Source organism: Hesperophylax consimilis, chromosome 7 (genome assembly GCF_061612785.1).
Source record: "Hesperophylax consimilis isolate HC1 chromosome 7, BYU_Hcon_1.0, whole genome shotgun sequence".
Taxonomy (NCBI): Eukaryota; Metazoa; Arthropoda; class Insecta; order Trichoptera; family Limnephilidae; genus Hesperophylax; species Hesperophylax consimilis.
In genome coordinates, this window is record NC_142842.1 from 29,435,993 (window position 1) to 29,454,765 (window position 18,773).

The 18,773-nt window shown below is 35.7% G+C and overlaps 1 protein-coding gene across 1 annotated transcript in view; it reads right to left on the reverse strand.

Annotated features, from left to right (window-relative positions):
- Nucleotides 1-18,773, reverse strand: part of LOC149422612 (alanine aminotransferase 1-like) — a 95,815-nt gene that overhangs the window by 45,895 nt on the left and 31,147 nt on the right. The gene's annotated exons all lie outside the window — the stretch shown is intronic.

Here is an 18,773-nt window from a genome sequence, read left to right on the forward strand (position 1 = left end):
TATATACATACATGATTACATTTAATGGGCGTAAGCGATAATTGTGAAAATATTTAATAAAGCAAGACTTACATAAAATAGAGCGAAAATCTTCCTTTATCTGTGATAGTTAGCATTTAAAGAAACACTGTAGTTTTTTCATACCTATAACAATGTTAACTAACAGAACCCGATATTGTTCTTAATAATTACTTTTTTAACTCGGCATCTAAATAGAAATTATCTTTTAAAAATATATTTTTGAGTTTTAAAGCTAAAAGTGCTAAAAGGGAATTATTGTATAAATTGTCGGTAGAATTTTTTTAATAAATTTAAAGGAAGATAAAATAAATTAAAAAATCTTTGTTAGTGTTTAAACAATAAAGTAGTAGCAGATAAAGCATTTATAAATATTTTTTTCCAAAAAAATAAACGGAAAATAGCATAGATTTTATGGGGGCACATCTTTAAATAAAGATATGGATACATAGTTATAAAAATGAAATGTTGCTACGTTTTATAGATAATTTGAATTATTACTCGGTTATCAAGTATGTTATTTTTTGTTGCGTTGCACAAAAAGTGTTGTTGCATTGGGATTAGGTGGTAACAATGTGTTAAGTTTTAGACAGGTAATAATATTGTTAAAACTAGCTTAAGTGTACCCGAAATTGCTCGAGGTTTTGAATGATTTGGAGTAAAGTTTTTAAGTTGTGAATTCTAGGATAAACATCGACTTTTCTCTTCTATCTACAAATATATTATGCATTTATTAAATAAAAAAATCTTCCGGAAGAAATTCTCTAAATGATAGTGAAAATCCTATTAAAATCCGTTTTGTAGTTTAGAAAAACTAAGCGCACAAACAGACAGACGCGGATAGCGACTATATTTTATACTACAGGTGGGGCAAATGTACAATGTTCTTTTGCTGCAAATTTTTTTATGATAAACTTTGGTACTGCTTGTGAAATTTGTTTTTTTTCCGGTAAACCGATTTATGTCTTGTTGATTTGTTTTCTGGGTTTGTTTACTTTGCAAATTTCAAAACCGAATTAATATTTGGCGCCATTTGCAAAAGTTATAGCGTTTTCCAATAGGGTGATTACTTTTGCTCCACCTTGTACTTAGATAAGAGATAATACGCTTCACAACAGCGTGGCAGTTTAAATAATTAAATGTTATGAATGAGATTTTCATCAATGTAAGATGGTTCTAAAATATGAATATGATGTCGGTTCATAATACATATTTTACAAGTGTATAATACACAACAAAGTGCATGATATAGAAAAGAAAAGAGAGGAACAAGTAGTATTTACATTGTGGTTAAATATAGAAAGAATACGAAAATATATACAATAGCTCCAATGTGATGCACCTAAATAATAATAATATTATGCTAGATAAAAATATCATAGGTTGAGCTTGTATTAAATATATCGATATTTGAGGTGAATTTGCTTCCAAGTGTATGAAGGCGAGAAATATGCGCTTGTATGTGGTAGTTAGTCCCGGAATGATTGCTGCAAAATTAAATTAATAATTAGTTGAAATACAAAAAAATGTTATTAAATATAACAAAAAAAATTATCGAAACAAAATATTAATATCATAGTTCTCCTACTGTCTGGCAAAAGGGAATGCTTTAAAAGAGAATGATGGTGCACAGAGAAAAAATGATCCTCTTAAAAAAGTGACAGCGTGCGAACTTCCTAATAAAATATTAGTCATTCAGAATATATTGTGAACACGTGTTGTTTTCCTAATATATATCATGACGGAATGCAACAACATTAGTATGGCAGCATCAATATCAGTATTTGTATGAAAACGTGTTCCGCCGTCCTCACAAAACATTTGCTTTTGATTGTTACTTTGTTGGGAACTCTTTTTATTGAGGTTTAATGGCGTGTTGTGCAGGAACCGCGTCCGGGACGGTTTCTCAAAAATATGGTCTCTCGTTAAGAGAGTGACTTTGTCAAAAAATAACTGCATGTCAAATGGCCAGTCCAGTTGCAGGGTCAGCAAATATCTTCCATAAACAAATCCTCCAAGGATCAAATTAAAATAATCGCGATGATTCGTCGTTCTTCAGAAAGTGCCCTGGCGTGCAAAGAATGGCAATCCCGAAAACGGAATATCCGAAAAACGGAAATAATTATAATGATTTAGGACGGAATAAGAATAAATTATTAGCCATCAAATGTTTTACATATATACTTTTGCTATAATATGTTTTTTTATCGTCATCATATATTATAGGCTAACCAACTAACCATCACGCCGTTTCCCGGCAGGGGTAGGCAGAGAGGATGGAAAGCCAAACAACTCGGTCTTGGCAGATGCTTCTTGTCTCATTCACATTCATACATCGTCGCATACATACTCTTCTATTATTCTAACTCTTGACATGGCCCGACTTGAGTATCTGATTCACTTGGTCGTGCCATGTCTTCCTCGGGACACTTCGTTCCCGACTTCTCCCACCAATCGCATTTGCATCATATATCCTCCTTACATTCCATTCTTTGCTCAATCGCTCTACATGTCCAAACCATCTACGCGTCCCTTTCTTAATCTTACACATTACGCTTATATCATCCTTGCACTCTTTCCGGATCACAACATTTCTCACACGATCATACATGGTTTTACCACACATACGCCTCATGGATCATTTCAACAGCATTCAATCTACTTTTATCCTTTCTTTGCCAGTTCCATTCCTAACGTCCATACATCAGGGTAGGTACCAGCACTCCATTGTGGACTGCTAACTTCGCTTCTTTGGACAATATTTTTGTTAGCGCCAACTTTAGTCATCTTTTAATGGAGTTACCTGCATTTACCCTTCTTTCAATATCTCTGTCAGCCTTCCCATCTCTCGTAAACATATTTCTTAAATACACAAACTCATCCACCTGCTCCAAGTATTCCTTATTCACAACTATATTGCACACTGTATTCGTACTCTCTCTTTCACACACCATTACTTTAAACTTACTTACATTCATCACTATAGGGAAATCGATAAAACATACTTAAATTGACCTTGTATTAAAATTATGGAAAATTATTGCTTTCTCTGTACCACTCAATCTTTCGCATCCTCATCTCCTTCCCTTCCCTACTCTCTTAATAGGGTATGACTTAATCCCACAGGCTCTGGACAGTTAAGAGTAGTTGGGACGCTTGTGCGGTATTCGAATAAAGAAGTTTTCCGATTGGTGCAACGTTTCCTCAAGAACGAATACACTGATTGGTGCAAATGCTGAACCATCAAGATACAAAATGTATCAAAGTATTTTTTTTCCATTTTTATGACTAAACATATGTTTAAGATAGTAACATTATCAAATTCCCCCCATCCCTAGAAAGTAATTACATAGCATCTCAAAGAGTTCTTTATGTGAAACTTTGTAGCGATTCGTGTTTCATTGTGGGGATTTTTAGTCCCGGCTCTTTGAGTAATACAACAGTAAACTTAATAAAGCTCCACAACATACAACATGCATTATTTTCAAGTAAGAACAAAAGAACAAAACGCCATTATTTTTCGCCCAACGTAATACGACATTATGAAAATTCGGCGTAATCCGAGTGACTGGGAAATGTTCCTAGCAGTTTCGTAATTTTTTTGAAAATGGCATATAATACCCGTTGACACCAGACGTGTTATGAAATAACATAACACTTTTTTCATTATTTATATAAGTAGAAAAATAGGATTGGATTTATTAAGAAATAGTATGACTTTTGTATTGTATTATGCACACCAACGACCATAATGATTTGTTTTTGGGGTGTTATGCCGTGTTGCGCTACCTCCTTCTTTAGATTACACATCTGCCCTGTTGATGGACACTGCAATGCTTTCCGAAACTTTGGCTAAAGAAGGAGCAGCACAGCATAATACCCCAAAAACAAATCACTACAATATGAATATCTCAAATCATACCACACTAACGACCAAAAGTCAACTCAAAGTTTGAATAATTAATCGAATTTCTAGTTAATTTTCAACTTACGTGAAAGTTCTACTTAATTTCTGTTATTATTTAGGTTCCGTGAAATAACTGATCTATAATGATATAATATAAGAACTCGAATGGAGCTTTCACAGAACTTGAATTTTAATTTTGAAATTCGATGAATTGTTCAAATTCTGTGAAACAACTGTCGAAACATTAACGCATACCTTATCTTTAATTTTAGATATACATATTCTGTTTATTGTTACGAATTGTAACGGACGTACTGCTCCGGGCTCGGCCGCGGTCGCCCCATATTAAAATTTGATATTTGCCCTGTTGTTAAATTGAAGAATGTAAAATGCTGATGTGTGAAAAGATAAATTGTTATAACCCTCTGTTTTTAAAATGATGTCAAATGTTTTTGTGATCTTATAATAAATGAACGTCGGAGCTTGGCTAGAGGTATACGGGCAGAGAAGTATTGTGAGAGCTGGTAAAATCATAATTTAATTCGGGCACGATTGTTAGAACCGTGCCAAAACGTAGTGGAAAGCCGTGCCGTGCGCCATGCGCCGTCATAGCGTCACAAATGACCGGTGGTACGCCGTCATTACGTCCCACGGGCACGGTTCCGAGGATCGTGCCCAAACAAAGGAAGGCCGTAGTCACGTTCGACCACGGCCCGAAACTACCGGCCGAGCGGCGGTAGACGGCTCGGCGGGGCGCCGCGTGAGCGTCGCAAACACGGCTCACGGATTCCAGGAATCAAAGAGAAAGTGGGCCCGTGTGCGCGTCGTGCACCCGCTGGCGGCTATAAAACGGGCAACAGGCCCTCAAAACTTCAGATCTCCAGAAACCACCACCAGCTCTACAACTCTCTGCTCTGCCCTCTACCTCGCTCCGACTTCTGCCTCTGCTCGCCTTCTTTCACTCTGACCCCCGCCTCACCCTGGACCACGGACTTGCCTACCCCTTCGGACCAGACTCGGAATCAGCTCAAGAACAAGCGACAAGCGATCGGACCAGCTCTACAGCGGCTACAGAGACGGCCCCGTTCTACCCCTCCACGCCACTGAAGGAAGACATCTCACGCCTCCACAGATTGGGATCACCGGCCCCCTTACAGTCTTATGTGTCACACAATTACGTCTGATACACGAATCATCAGAGCACTGATATGAGATACGGGTTTGAGTTTATGTCAATTCTTATATTTTAAGAGACATAATATGGTATTTTAAATATGACATGCAAAAAGTTAAATTTACATTAAACACAGGAGCAAAACTTACCGTAACAAAATGGAACACCACGTTTGTTGACGCAACTTTATCATTGTCCTTCAATTTTCCCATCCCACTTTTAACTACAAGTACTTATCATTATCTGGGTATACCCAAATGCTTGTGTGACATTTTACAACAATAGAAGTAAATGTTAAAGCAGTTTATTGATGGAGCCTGTTTGATGAACGTCTATTTGTAATCAGTGTTGTTATTGATATCAACTCAGGGTAGAAGGCCTGTCCAGTGAACATATTCGGTTCCCTCAGTGTCTTTCGTATCCAACCTGGATGTCATGGAAGATTGTGCTTGAAATAAATCATCTCCTTTGAGTGAAACCAACCATCAACATCTTTGAAGAACACCAAAGGGGTAAGTTAGATTTCTTCCTTACTCCATTTTCACTATCTATAACCATAGTTGTGTCAACTTCAAAGTTCACAATTAAGATTTTACAGTCCACTCTTGATTTGCCTATTGCGATCACAACGTTCGTTCGGCTTCATTTACAATATATTCAAAGATAATTCAGTCGCGATCTTTGGGCATCGTCATAAACATGTGCTACGACACTCCAAGCAATCCGTTTATGGTTTAATTTCCTAATAATTTTTGTAGACAATTTTGATTGTGTAATAATTGTTAAAAAATAAAATAAAAAACTATTAAATACTTGAAGGTAGGTAGGTAGGTACTAAGTAGATGAGTTTGTACATTTGGGAAGCATTTTTACAAGATATGGCAATGCTGATAAGCATAATGAACGGATAGAAAATGAACTCCATATGAAGGACTGAACGCGGCTGACCCCAGTAAAAAAATGTCCAAAGATGCGAAGATAGTGGTCCACAATGGAGTGGTGAATTTCTTATGTGGGGACCCTATAAGTGGGTATCACTGTTGTGCGTAATAATTTTACCTGAAATTCACGGCTAGTATGTGGGGCCGTTGATTTGATACTCGTAAATGCAAGACAAACATATCAGGGGAAAAGCTACAATATTTTACTCTCAAACCTCCAAAACGAATAAAATATTTACTTTAATTATTATATTTTTTATGTCGAAACAGCATACGAATCCCAACTGCTCCCTAATGTCTGGAACCATGAGACTATGACAACCCCGATTGGGGTATGTTGTGAGGCTGAACGAAATGTGGAAGGGAAGGAAATGAGGTAGAGGAAGGTGGGGAAGTATTTACCTAGATATGGTAACCAAGCATGGCTAATGCCATTTTATGCAATGATTCAATTTTGAATTGTGATGTTTCGTTCTGCCTCAAATACGGGTATCTAGATCTAAACAATACAAATTAATCAAATAAAATTTACTTGCAAACGCCGGGATTTCAGCCTTTTATTTCCAGATTCGCAGTCAAGAACCTAAACCCTTGACCGCAGAGGCCATCTTGTTCCGCCGTCTTTATAAATAACAAATAAATAAAACTCTTTTGGCTGTGAAACAAAGGGAACTCAGATAGAAGCATGATTAAAATCTTCCACAACAAAGTAAGAAAAGTATTATCTTTGGGAGCTGTAAGAAAAACATTTTCTTTGTTTTATATTGCTCATTTTGTATCGTGGGTGAAATAATGGCAACATTATTTAAAACTCATGGCATTCATTTTACTATACTAAATATTTAACTTCCAGAGGTTATTAATTTAAAATCAAAACAATGCGGCAAGTTTGTCGGAGGATCTGTAATGAAAGGAAAGGACAATTATTTATAAAGGGTCTAACAGGAAGTACTCGAAGAATTTTAAACAGCGATTTGCGAACATATTTGGAGTAAAAAAATACGTGTCATTCTTTTCAATTTTTTAAAACATTAAATACTAAAAAATATATACTATTCCATCACGTCACTACTGAGCAGTCGGGCTCATCCTAGCAGGTCACGTGATATGCACTCCGTCTCGTTCCAGCTCGCTAACAGAGGAGAAAGAACGCGTATCACTTGGTCCCGTCACGACGCATAAAAGTGTGATCAGTTTAGAGATTTTGTTTATTAAATTTTTTTATTATTCGAAACCGCGCAAGAGTCCTAAATGCTCCCAACCGCCTGTAACCAGTGAGGCAAAGGCATCCCCAATTTAGTTTGTTGTTAGGCTGAAAGTAGTAGGGGGGGGGGGAGGAGATGTGGAAGAGGAAGGTATCTTGCTATTCAGATCTGGTCACCAATCACGGTTAAAACCGTTTCAAGCAACATTTCAATTCTGAATAGCGGTCTTACACAAGGGCGATACTGAGAGTATATTCCATTCTGGAATGTGCCGAAAATATACTTTGTATTATTTTTAATTAATAATTTGTGAAATTACACAAATTTATCCAATAAAATTTACGCTGGGATTTGAACCCGCAACCTTCGGCTTGCTAGTAGAGAGCCTTACCTCTCACCAATGTTTTTAAATGAAAAAAATATATGTAAATCCTTCGTGTACAGTGTACATGCTGTTACACTCTGTGTACGTTCACAGGACACATGTTATATTATATTTTACATGTGGGCGTGGTCTAGATGATATACAGTGATCTGCTAGCCGAACGATATTTGAAAATGACGCGTCAGTGGTCACGCGGCTGTCAGCTGTCAATGTGACAGATCCCGTAAAAAAAATCCGTGCACTATCTCTCCCTCTCCACTTCCTCTCACCCCTTAGTTTAGTGAGAGAGAGGAATAGTACAGCTTCCGTGTGAGACTAGAACATATATAATCTATATAAGCCAGCCACCTCTTTATCCCGACTGATTGAGGTTATCCTACTACGAGCTTTCAAGTTGGGATAATCAATATTACGGTACCTACCAAAATAAAATTTGAAAAAAGAAATGTATAATTCTTTATGTAAAATTAAAAAAAAAATATTTAAGGTTTATAATTAAGTAGGTAAGTAATTAAGTTCCTACTTACAAATCTTATGATTTCTGTGGAAATTTTATTTCCAATTAATTAAATAAGAGAACTAATAGCATTTAATATTATAGAATAAAATTTTATAGGTATCAATACAACACTCATTTGTGTTCTCTGTGCGTAAGCATTATTATTTAATGTAAAACAGTTGAATCCCGAAAATAAATACTGCCTTTAATGTTTCGGCATTTGATGCCTTTTTTCAATAAGTCATCGCTGCCATAACGAATACTTCATTATTTTTCTACGTGAGGTTACTTAATGTTCCTTGCGAGCCTTTCAATTTTCCTCATAGCGAGTTGTGGTTTGGGCGGACGTAAAGCGTAAAAGCCCTCCCCACCGGAGATTTAGACCGATAGACGATAATAATATTATTATGTTATATTTTATTTCCAAAGTTGTGTCCATAGGGCGTTGATGATAAATCCAAAAAATGTCAATGCCATTATCGTTGATGTCAGTTAAAGGTTAACAAATAAGCGTTGGAAAATAACGACGGCGCGCGCGTCTCCTATAAAAAAAACTGATTTGTCAACTGTCAGTTAATAGTTAAACAAATCAATGTCATGTCACAGCTGACCATTCGCAACAAATGATAACTTTCGCTCATACGCAAAAATTCTGCAGTTTAATTTCGATCACCCTACTGCACGACGAGCTTCAAAAGTATAGAAATCCGAATAGGTCGCCAAAATGAATTAGATATGAGTTTAATGTTCAAACAATACACACAATATAACACTGCCTAACAGGAAAATTGTGTCAGACTTGGTTGTGTTACTCAGAGTCATTAACAACTTAATTGACAGTCCCGCCATCGTTGTCACTATTAAATTCCTTGTGCCGACTAAGAATACAAGACAAAATATAATATTCTTCTGCAATACATACACAACAAACTATCAAACACACTCACTGACCAATAGGATGCATGATCTGCGCAACAATTATGGGGGGTATTATTGATTGACTTCATTTATAGAACTAAACGGAATCTATAATACCAGCACTTTGTTGAATCCTACAATTTAGAATAGCGTTAGTGTTGTAGTTTTAGTGATTTGTCTTATATGTCTAGTCTCTATAATATTTTATTCTACTGTTACATCTAATAATATTAATTTATATTCGTTTGCTTTAATTTTTTTTTTGTATAATTTTCAATAACTTACTACATATATTCTGTATTTAAAATGCATGTAAAAGCTCAGCTGGGCGTAAAACCTATTAAAATAAAATTCCATAGACATATATGATATGTTCATATACCACAGTTGAAGATTCCTTAGTTACACTTGCTCCATGCAGTTTTTGTGTGGTATTTATATAAAATTACGAAAAGGCAGCTAGGTAGATTTTAAAGTAAAGACCTGCTTAGGCAAGACGCGTGCTCAGTAGAATGATTTAGTGGCTAATACGTATGTGGCCAAAACGGTAACTTACTACTTACCATTAAAACGTACTGTTCACATGCGGACAGGGTCTTCAAATTTACTAAACGGTTTAGTTGCCACCCCACTTAACACTGCCATCATGTGAACGCTATAAGTTAACAAAAACTACATACTAATATCATTCAACGTTAATTTAGCGGTTATTTTCAACGTCTAGTTATTTTTAGAGTCAGCACCAGATCTAACATCCTTTAATAACTCTATCGAGAGACTTCAAGATCGTAAATAAACCCATACATCTAAAAGCAGTACATCCCGTTTCATCATAGAATACTTTACTAGTTGGAATTATACCAACGATTTTTTTTTATTTCGTCAGAAAACATTTTGATCCACATTTTCTTTTATTCCTGTTTTCTTTTCAAGATTTCGCACAGGTCCCCTGTGATTCATATTATAGATACGTTTGAAGATTTTCAATCACTAAATACATCGTGCCTTTGAAAAATTAATTTTATTTTTGTAAAAGTAAAATAAAAGCACAGCATTAAACATTTGAAGACCTTCCAACATTCAACGTGCTTTTGATTTTTTTTTAAATACGCTTAATGCTTTTTGTTCATCTTCCGTTCATGATCAGAGAGTTAATATTTTGAAAATAACAAATAATTATTACTATCGAAACCTTTGACCTTAAATGTTGAAACGTAAAATTAATATTTTTAATGTACACTACTGTGCAGAAAAAAATCACAATGGCTGCGCCACAAACCGTAATGAACTTTACTTTTCTGCGCCGAGTTTCTGGTTTTTGTTGATTCGGTAGTGATACCGTCGCAGTGGGACGACGGGCTTAGTTTACGAGAGCCTTTTTAATATTAAGAGGGCGACTAGATACTTACTCCCTCAATCACGTTTTGTAAAGTTATAAGTACCTATTAACTCCTTCAATCACTTTGGGAAACGTGAAAGGTAAGTACCTATTTACTCCCTCCATCATTTTGTGAGACGTGAAAGGTACATAATAATTCCCTCAATCATTTTGTAAGATGTGAAAGGTACAAAATAATTCCCTCAATCATTTTGTGAGACGTGCAAGGTACATAATAATTCCCTCAATCATTTTGTGTGACATGAAAGTACATAACAATTCCCTCAAACATTTTGTCTGACATGAAAGGTATATAATAATTCTCTCAATCATTTCGTAAGATGTGAAAGGTACAAAATAATTCCCTCAATCATTTTGTGAGACGTGAAAGGTACATACCAATTCCCTCAATCACTTCGCGAGACGTGAAATTTATCATAAATTGACTAACGATCCTCTACCCATCAGTTTGACATTTTAACATTGCCGTTAAAGTTTAAAAGTGACAACATAGTTCACGAATAGCGTTTTTCATTCTTACATTTCGTTATTATCTCTCTTATTTGTGAATCCCCTTTTCTGTGCTGCATTCTGTAGATAAAATCATTTCCTAACGTCGGTGTTGGTGGTCTCCTTTACGGCTGAAAATAAATGAAAAATATAAAGCTGGAAGTTATTTGATGGTGAAACCGTTATTAGCCCCACGAGGCCAGTTTGTGCAAAGTGCTCCTAGCGACAGGGTAGAAAAGCACTTTTAACATCCAGATTATAACCACAGCGATCTCGGGAGCGACCCTGTTGTAGATGAAGTTGTTTTTAAAAGAAAAATCGTTTTACAAAAAAACCTTCAATTGCTTATCTTCGTCATTTACCCAAAAAGTGATTAGTAATATCCACGGTATAAATATGCCATACACAATAATTACATGTCACAGAATACAAGCATAATCAAACGGTAGTAATAATGTAAACAAAAACAACAATTAACTGTGGCATTAGATCACAAAATGACGACAGAAAGTATAAAATTTATACAAGCTCTAGAAGGAGATACAAGTACATATAAAATATTATAAACAGGAATGAGTACACAGACTTAGGTTTAATTAATATCGATTAAAAATATATGATTGTATAGTCTTTTTGTATTTATCTTCTGTGCAATTAAACAGCTCCGCTACATCTGCGTTCAGTCCAGGAATCGTTTAAACAAAATTTTAGAACGAGTAGCTTTTGTAGGTATATGAAAATCAATGTGGTTAATTAAATCAAGGCTGTCTACACTACCTTTTAAAATTTTGAACATAATTATATATGTGTATATAGGAATACTTAATTAATATTATAATAGGGAGAAAGAAGAAAACTTCCAGCTTAGACTCTTGCTTGTAGGTAAGTAGGCACCTAGTTTTTTAAGGGTTCTCTAACCTATAAGTAATGCTTGTAGAATAAAGCTATGCGATTAAAAATGTAAGCTTTGAACATTAAGCTTTTCGAACGATGAGCTTTGAGACTGAGCTTTGATATTTGAGTTTAAATTTATTAACACTAAGCTTTGACCTTTGAGCTTTGCTATCGGAAATTTATAATATTAAAAAAAAGTTCAACAATTGAAAGTATAGTTATATTAATCTCGGATTTGACATTGATATATTATATTGGCATATTTGACCTTTTGAAGGTTTTTTTAGACTACCAAACGAAGTACTTAACTCCAGCCTTACCAGATTTTCAATTAAATTAATTCAAGTCAATTTAGTCTTGCTTACATTTCCAGTAGAGAAGATAAGTGAAAGCTTATAGAGATATTGTTAATCATTAGTTATTTCAAGCTTAGAATACATTTATTTTAAAACATAGTTAGCATAATTATTCACACTTTATGTTTCATTATGTTATTACTGTTAATGAATCCATCTGGGAAATCTTAATTATTTAAGTGATTAACATAATTTTATGTATGAAACCACCGCCAAAAATAACTTACTATCTTTCTTATGAATTGTTAATGTAATTTCGACTCTATTGCAGACCTCACTACTAAAATTATCAGGCTTCAGATTTTAATCGTAAAAAAACCACATTTAATTAAATAATTTTGGTTGGTAACTGGCAACCTGAATTCATAGTTTTTCTGTTCTGAAGGGTGCCTACTGGTCACTTACCCGTCCCTTTAATAGTTAGGCATCTTTCTTTTAGAATTCTGGTTAAATTATTCGTTTTCTTGTTAAAAACGGGACTGGAAAATATTTAACAAATTACATAAGATGCTATCAGTAAAGCACGAATATGTTATGAGGAAGTCTGAAAACATGTTCTTAAAAATAATAATATTTTCGCATCTTGTCCATTATATTTACAGATATATTCTGAATGACTAATATTTTTACAGGAAACAGTCGTGCAGTCACATTTTTAAGAGTACCTTGATAAAAAAACGCCATATTCATTTTTTTCCGTGTACCACTACAGTAAGCAGAATTTTTTGTTATGTCGTGGTAGAGGACCTACACGTAATACCAACTCAGCCAGTCAAACAGTCCTTTCCATCTTTAACTGGACACATGCCACCGACTTAACTAAACGTACTTTTGCCGCTGTTTTAAGGTAAGGACATACTGGGCGCATGTATGTTACGTACGAAATGCTTTAAGGCGAAGCTTAATGCTAAATCACTATTTTGATTAATTTTTATAACGAATTTGTGTACATTATGAATACCAAAAAAATGCTTTAGTTAAATTGAAAGTTTTCCTATCGTTTCGCTTGAGTAGAATACAAATAAAATAATAAATTACTCAATAAAAAATATAAATGTAAACTTCTAATAAAAATTAACGAGTAAAGGAAACAACTTTAAAAAAATGCAGTATTATATCTAAGATTATCTGTGATAGTTTCAATTGATTAACTTTTTTGCTTTATTATAAAATTATTTACAAAATAATTTCAATTTGTGCTTGAAATCGAACGTTTCTAAACATCGTTTGTCAAGCGATTTTAATGCCTATTACCTACAATATAAGGTATACCAAGAATGTACACATTTTTGGTCCTCTTAATACATCTGGACAACTTCCAATCCATATATTTTCCATGAATAGATAACAAACTAGCTAACAACTATACTTCATTCAGACATCCTCTCATACATACTATTCCATTATTCTTGTCATGGCCCGACTCCGCCATGTTTAGATTGTAATGTTTTTAAACCGTCTACCCTCCCTTCCTAACGAACTAATCTTTTGTTACGTTTGATTTGCAACTTCTCGCGGTTTATCAACCCTTCAATCTTAACGAATTAATATGTCACGTTGTGTCATTTTTTGTTTCGACAGTGATTAATTCATTGAAGGATCTTTTTAATTGGTTGTGGTAACTTTGGTTCTTTTTAGATGAGGCGTGTTACATTCTGTATGGTTTGAAAATAAGACAATGACCGACTACCCTGATTTTAACTACCTTTTCCTACCTTGTTTGCTCGCCCAAACGTTTCCGGTTGCTGCAGTCGATAATGTGCTAATATAATGAGACAATTAATTACAAGTACATGAAATTCGCTATAGACAATTCAATTCAAGATGCACAAAATTCTAAGTTAATGATTTGACTATGGATTGTTAGTTTTGTGAGTTATTTCTATGAGTAGGTATTTTAGGGAATAGCTAGAGACAAAACATGTGTTGCTTTCGATTGGTCTCCGTCCAAATCCCATCCATCAACGTGACCAGCTCGAAAGCAGCCAAATTGATGGTCCAATCCCAACACCTCCAGAAATTAATTGAATATCGCTCAGCGACAGATGAAATAATGACATGTTTTGCCTCCTGCCGGAGGGTGATGAAGGTGGGATGTGGGTCCTTGTTGGTAAATGATGATGTTGATGATGATGATGATTGAAGAAGATTCGTCTTATACCGTTAGGTATAAGGAGCTGCTCCGGTCCGGTGGCATGATAGCCTGGTGTCAGGAACCATTTGGGTCACGTGGGTAGCGCGAGGTTTAGGTCGCGTCAACCTCCCCCAAATCGATGATGAGTTAAGCTTCGCCAGTATGCCGAAAGTTAGGAGTCCACTCTACTAACCTCAAACATAAACATATACTGAAGTGGTTTGCATCAGCAACGTCAGGAGTTCGGGAGTCCCGTGAACACCCCTCTGGTTTACGCTCGTAAGAATAATGATGAATTCAGCTTCAGTTTGTTCGACTTCGCCTCTGCAGTCACGCTACTCCAAATAGCTCCTGGCTCCAGTCTATACAGCTTCTCGTTCCAGTAGAGGTAATGACACATATTTATCATATGTACAATACAGAACATACTTCAAGTCTTTCGTCCACACTCAAAATAGTCATTTCAATATTTAATTTGAATGAGGGCGTCCATCCGACATAACGAATGTTTCCGAGACGGGAGATTTTACCCCACTTCAAAGTCATGGTCATTCGCTCTATCGTTTGTTACCCTCCGTTCGCTTCAAACATAAAAAAATGGTAGAAAATGATATCCTCGACTTCCGGCGCTAAGGATCAGGGATACTGGAATCATCAGGTCGTGAATCTGAAATCATCCGATCTCCGTCAGCTCAAACGGTTTCAGTCGGAGTCAATTTCCAACCTAATTCTGGATGACTTCTCCTCCTATAGTGGGGTAAGTGTTTATTGAATTTGACAGGAAGGACGTCAGAAATTGCCAAAACAACTTCATATTCGTCACGATCCCTTCGTTCTGTCAGCGAGAAAATCCTCCTCATACGCCAGACAAGAATAGCATAGCCCTTATCCGCTTTGTTCCTTCGTCCACCAAGCCAACTCAAGTAGGAAAGCCCATTAGCAATCTTCGTTCCCTTCGATTTGAACTCCGTGAAAGCATCCTCTCACCAGCTGAAAATACTCGAAACAGGGGTCTATTCAGGGTGACTATCTAAGGCTGGTCCCTCAACACCTTCGACCGAAACCGATGCTTTTACGGGAATAACTCAACCACACCTGAGCAGGGGAAAAGCCGGCGCTGCTCTACTGAAATAGACTTTATCTCGGTATCCAGGGTTATCGACTTTGCTAACACAAAAGTCCCTATTAGGCAAGCCAATCACAAATTTCGTTCCCTTCGCTTTTGTCGCTTTGATAGGACAGCCTGCGGAAAATTCGTACACTTCGTCCCCGCCAAACTTATGAAAAATGAAAATCTCACTTGATAGAATAGGAATGCCAGACAGATGCATTCTCTCGGCGGCTAGCTTCAATCCGCTGCGTTATCCCGATTCAAAAATGCATGAAAATTATATGCTAACAGAGAAACCCCTGTAATAACTACAATACACCGTAGCCTTCACAAAGTTCGTAAAACGGACTTGGAAGTAGGTATTAGTGGTACGTAGGTATACGCACGTGGCTCTAATAGTTGAAATAATGGTGCGCTCGCGGCACACGGCTAAGTGAGAGTGATGTTTGAATAAGTTATATTTAATTAAATATATTCTATGAATTCCGTGAAGAATAAGTTGAATTCCCAAGGAGGATACGATAACTCATTGTCAAATAACAGGCATTGAAGCATATAATTAACCGTTCCATTCGTTACCACTCCGCCTATAGGTATCTGATTGTTTCGACTAATAACCGTTCGCCGAATTATAAAAACATCGCATAATTACAATGGTTTATATTTTATAAATTTTGACGCTAAATATAACTACTGGAGAGTTATTAAATCATTTTAAATTGCAGAAAAAATTGTCTAACTTATAAATAATGTCTATTGTTGAATGATCTAAAGCGTTTTTTTTTGAATAACCACTCTTCGTCCCTTTTGTAATAGCCAAGACCCGGTCGGCTTCAATGCAATAGGTGATTTATGGCCTCCTTTGCTAACGGGTCCGGACTATTGTCGCAAGTTCTTCCGTTCAATATTTTAACATAATTACCTATAGTACTCAAGTTAAATACCCCTACTTCAAAATACAATTGAATTATTTGGTTTACATTATGGAAATAAGTGTTAATAATTAGATTATAATAGACTTACCGATACATCTTAGTGTCAACAATCCAAATAATTATAAATAAACAAACACAGTCACATGCAGTAAAATACTCATGCTGTTAGAAAACCACACCTTCTACACTAAATGACTTTAGCCGTGTTCGCGTCCCGACGATTAATTCTTGTTGACGCGCTTCCTAGTTTTTACTGACTCGACTATCTTAAAACGCTGACCGATCCTGATTATTCCTGACCGTCTCTCGGACCTTGAAACTCTGACCCCCTTGACTCTATTTGATCGTCTCCCAACGCTTTCAAACTGACTATCTTGAACCGCTTTTTTCACCCTCGACTATCGACTTCCTTCTCCCGTTCTTCAACGCTAACTGTCTCGACCGTCTCCCCGCGCTTTCAAATCCAGACCCCCTTCCCAAACCAACCCCGCCTTTCGCCATATGCGATTTCTAATTTATGTCTCCTGAATTCTCGAAATTTCGTGTATCCAAGGACAGAAACGCACTAAAAGACCCCATCAATTATGAGCTCTAGAACCCGTCACATTAATTTAAATCGTTTCAAAACCAATAAATTGTTACTTCTCAAGTAAACTGTCCAATTCTTTGTTCAAAGAATGAAACTTGACCCTTCCAGTCCAGTGGCGTGTTGGCCCACCAGCATTTTAGCTCGGCTTACAATTATCAACACGGTCTAGGATGTATTAAATAATTATGATGTAATAGTTTTATTTTTAAATCTTCTTGCGAGATTTTAATTTAACTAGGCAAATTCCAAACTCGTCCTGTTAAAATGTCATTTACCTCGCTATTCATAATTATAATTCATCCAAATCCTTAGAAAAGTTACGTAACTATATTTAACGGCGTATTTCATACTTAGAAAGTCACTTAGTAGCATTGCTCAACCTAGTTGAATTGTTTCTTATTGATCTTGTTAGGTTTTTTTTTCTATCCGCCCCCTATACTGGCAAATCTGCTACTGCACTGGACTAAATCTGAGAATTTTAGCACCACCCCGGAGGTCTCTGACGATACAGTGCATGTTCCTATTTTTTTCTCTAGTACCATAATAAATCTAAGCACTTGTTTTAAAATCAGTTGTCCAACATCTGGTAATTCCCTATGTCGTGAGACCAACTGAAAATTTCTTTCCCACCATAATAAATCAATAATAAAAAAAATTATCCCAGGGCGAGTCCATCACAAGATTTATACTGAAATATTATGTCGTATTAAAAAAAATACTCAATCGGTCACATAAGAATATCTGTATTTGAGGGCAATATCGGTATCGGCAGCGAACATTCGAATTTTCAGCGATTTTTTTTTCTTAATTTCGGATTTTGAAAAATAAAAATTTCCCTAATATTCCAAAAATAATTATAAATTCTCTGAAATTTGCCTGATAATTACCGGATCGGCAATATTCCAAATCCGTGGCCACCCTGTTTTACTATAGAAGGCGAAGAAATATTTAAATATAATACAATGCTCGGAAATTCATTATTAACTCCAATAAAAATATTTTACTGGAAGACTAATACTAAAAAAGAGAAAATGCACAATCCAATCATTCGATCGGGTATAAAATATATTTTCCACTTGAAGCTTAAAGGTATTTTTAATACTCGAGGCATCGCTAACTTTGTAATAACTTGTATTGAAACTTTAATGTTTGGAAAGCCAGCAGATTTTATCGTCCAGTAATAAATTCTTTCAGTTCCGCTAGTAATAATATATGAAACATTGTTGTTGAACATTGAATGTCTCTTATGAGACTAATAAACAGAGGAGCGTAACAACAAAAGCCACTTTGCCAATAAACAATATCGTAAAAATAATATGAAAATCATAAAAGGTGTTATGTTCAAATTGTCTTTCACCTTTAGAGAAGACTCGAGAAATTCAACAGAAAAGCAATTTTTTGATTGTCTTTCTGCAAACAAACACCGCGCAAACTTATTCTTATGATTACTTGGTTGAAAATTGTTTGACTTGTTCGACATGAGTTGTGCACAACGCAATTTGGTACTTAAAATAAAAATGCATTGGATTATAAAATCCCTCAAGTTTCCGAGCTTTTAATGCTACGAGAGCGAATAAAAATTGGTGGTTTTCATTTTCCAATTTCTTTTATGGAAACTACCATCCCAACATGTCATCCATAATTAAGCAGCCACCTCTGGTCTGGAGCCCCAAAATACTTAATACCCTTGACCAGAAACCCTTGTGCAGAAACGGGCGGTCCGTTTGATAGAATTCCCTATCTTAACCAAAGGGATTGCAATCTTGATAGCACAGGGGCAAGGTGTGAATGCTGTCCTTATTCTACCGGTATTTTAATT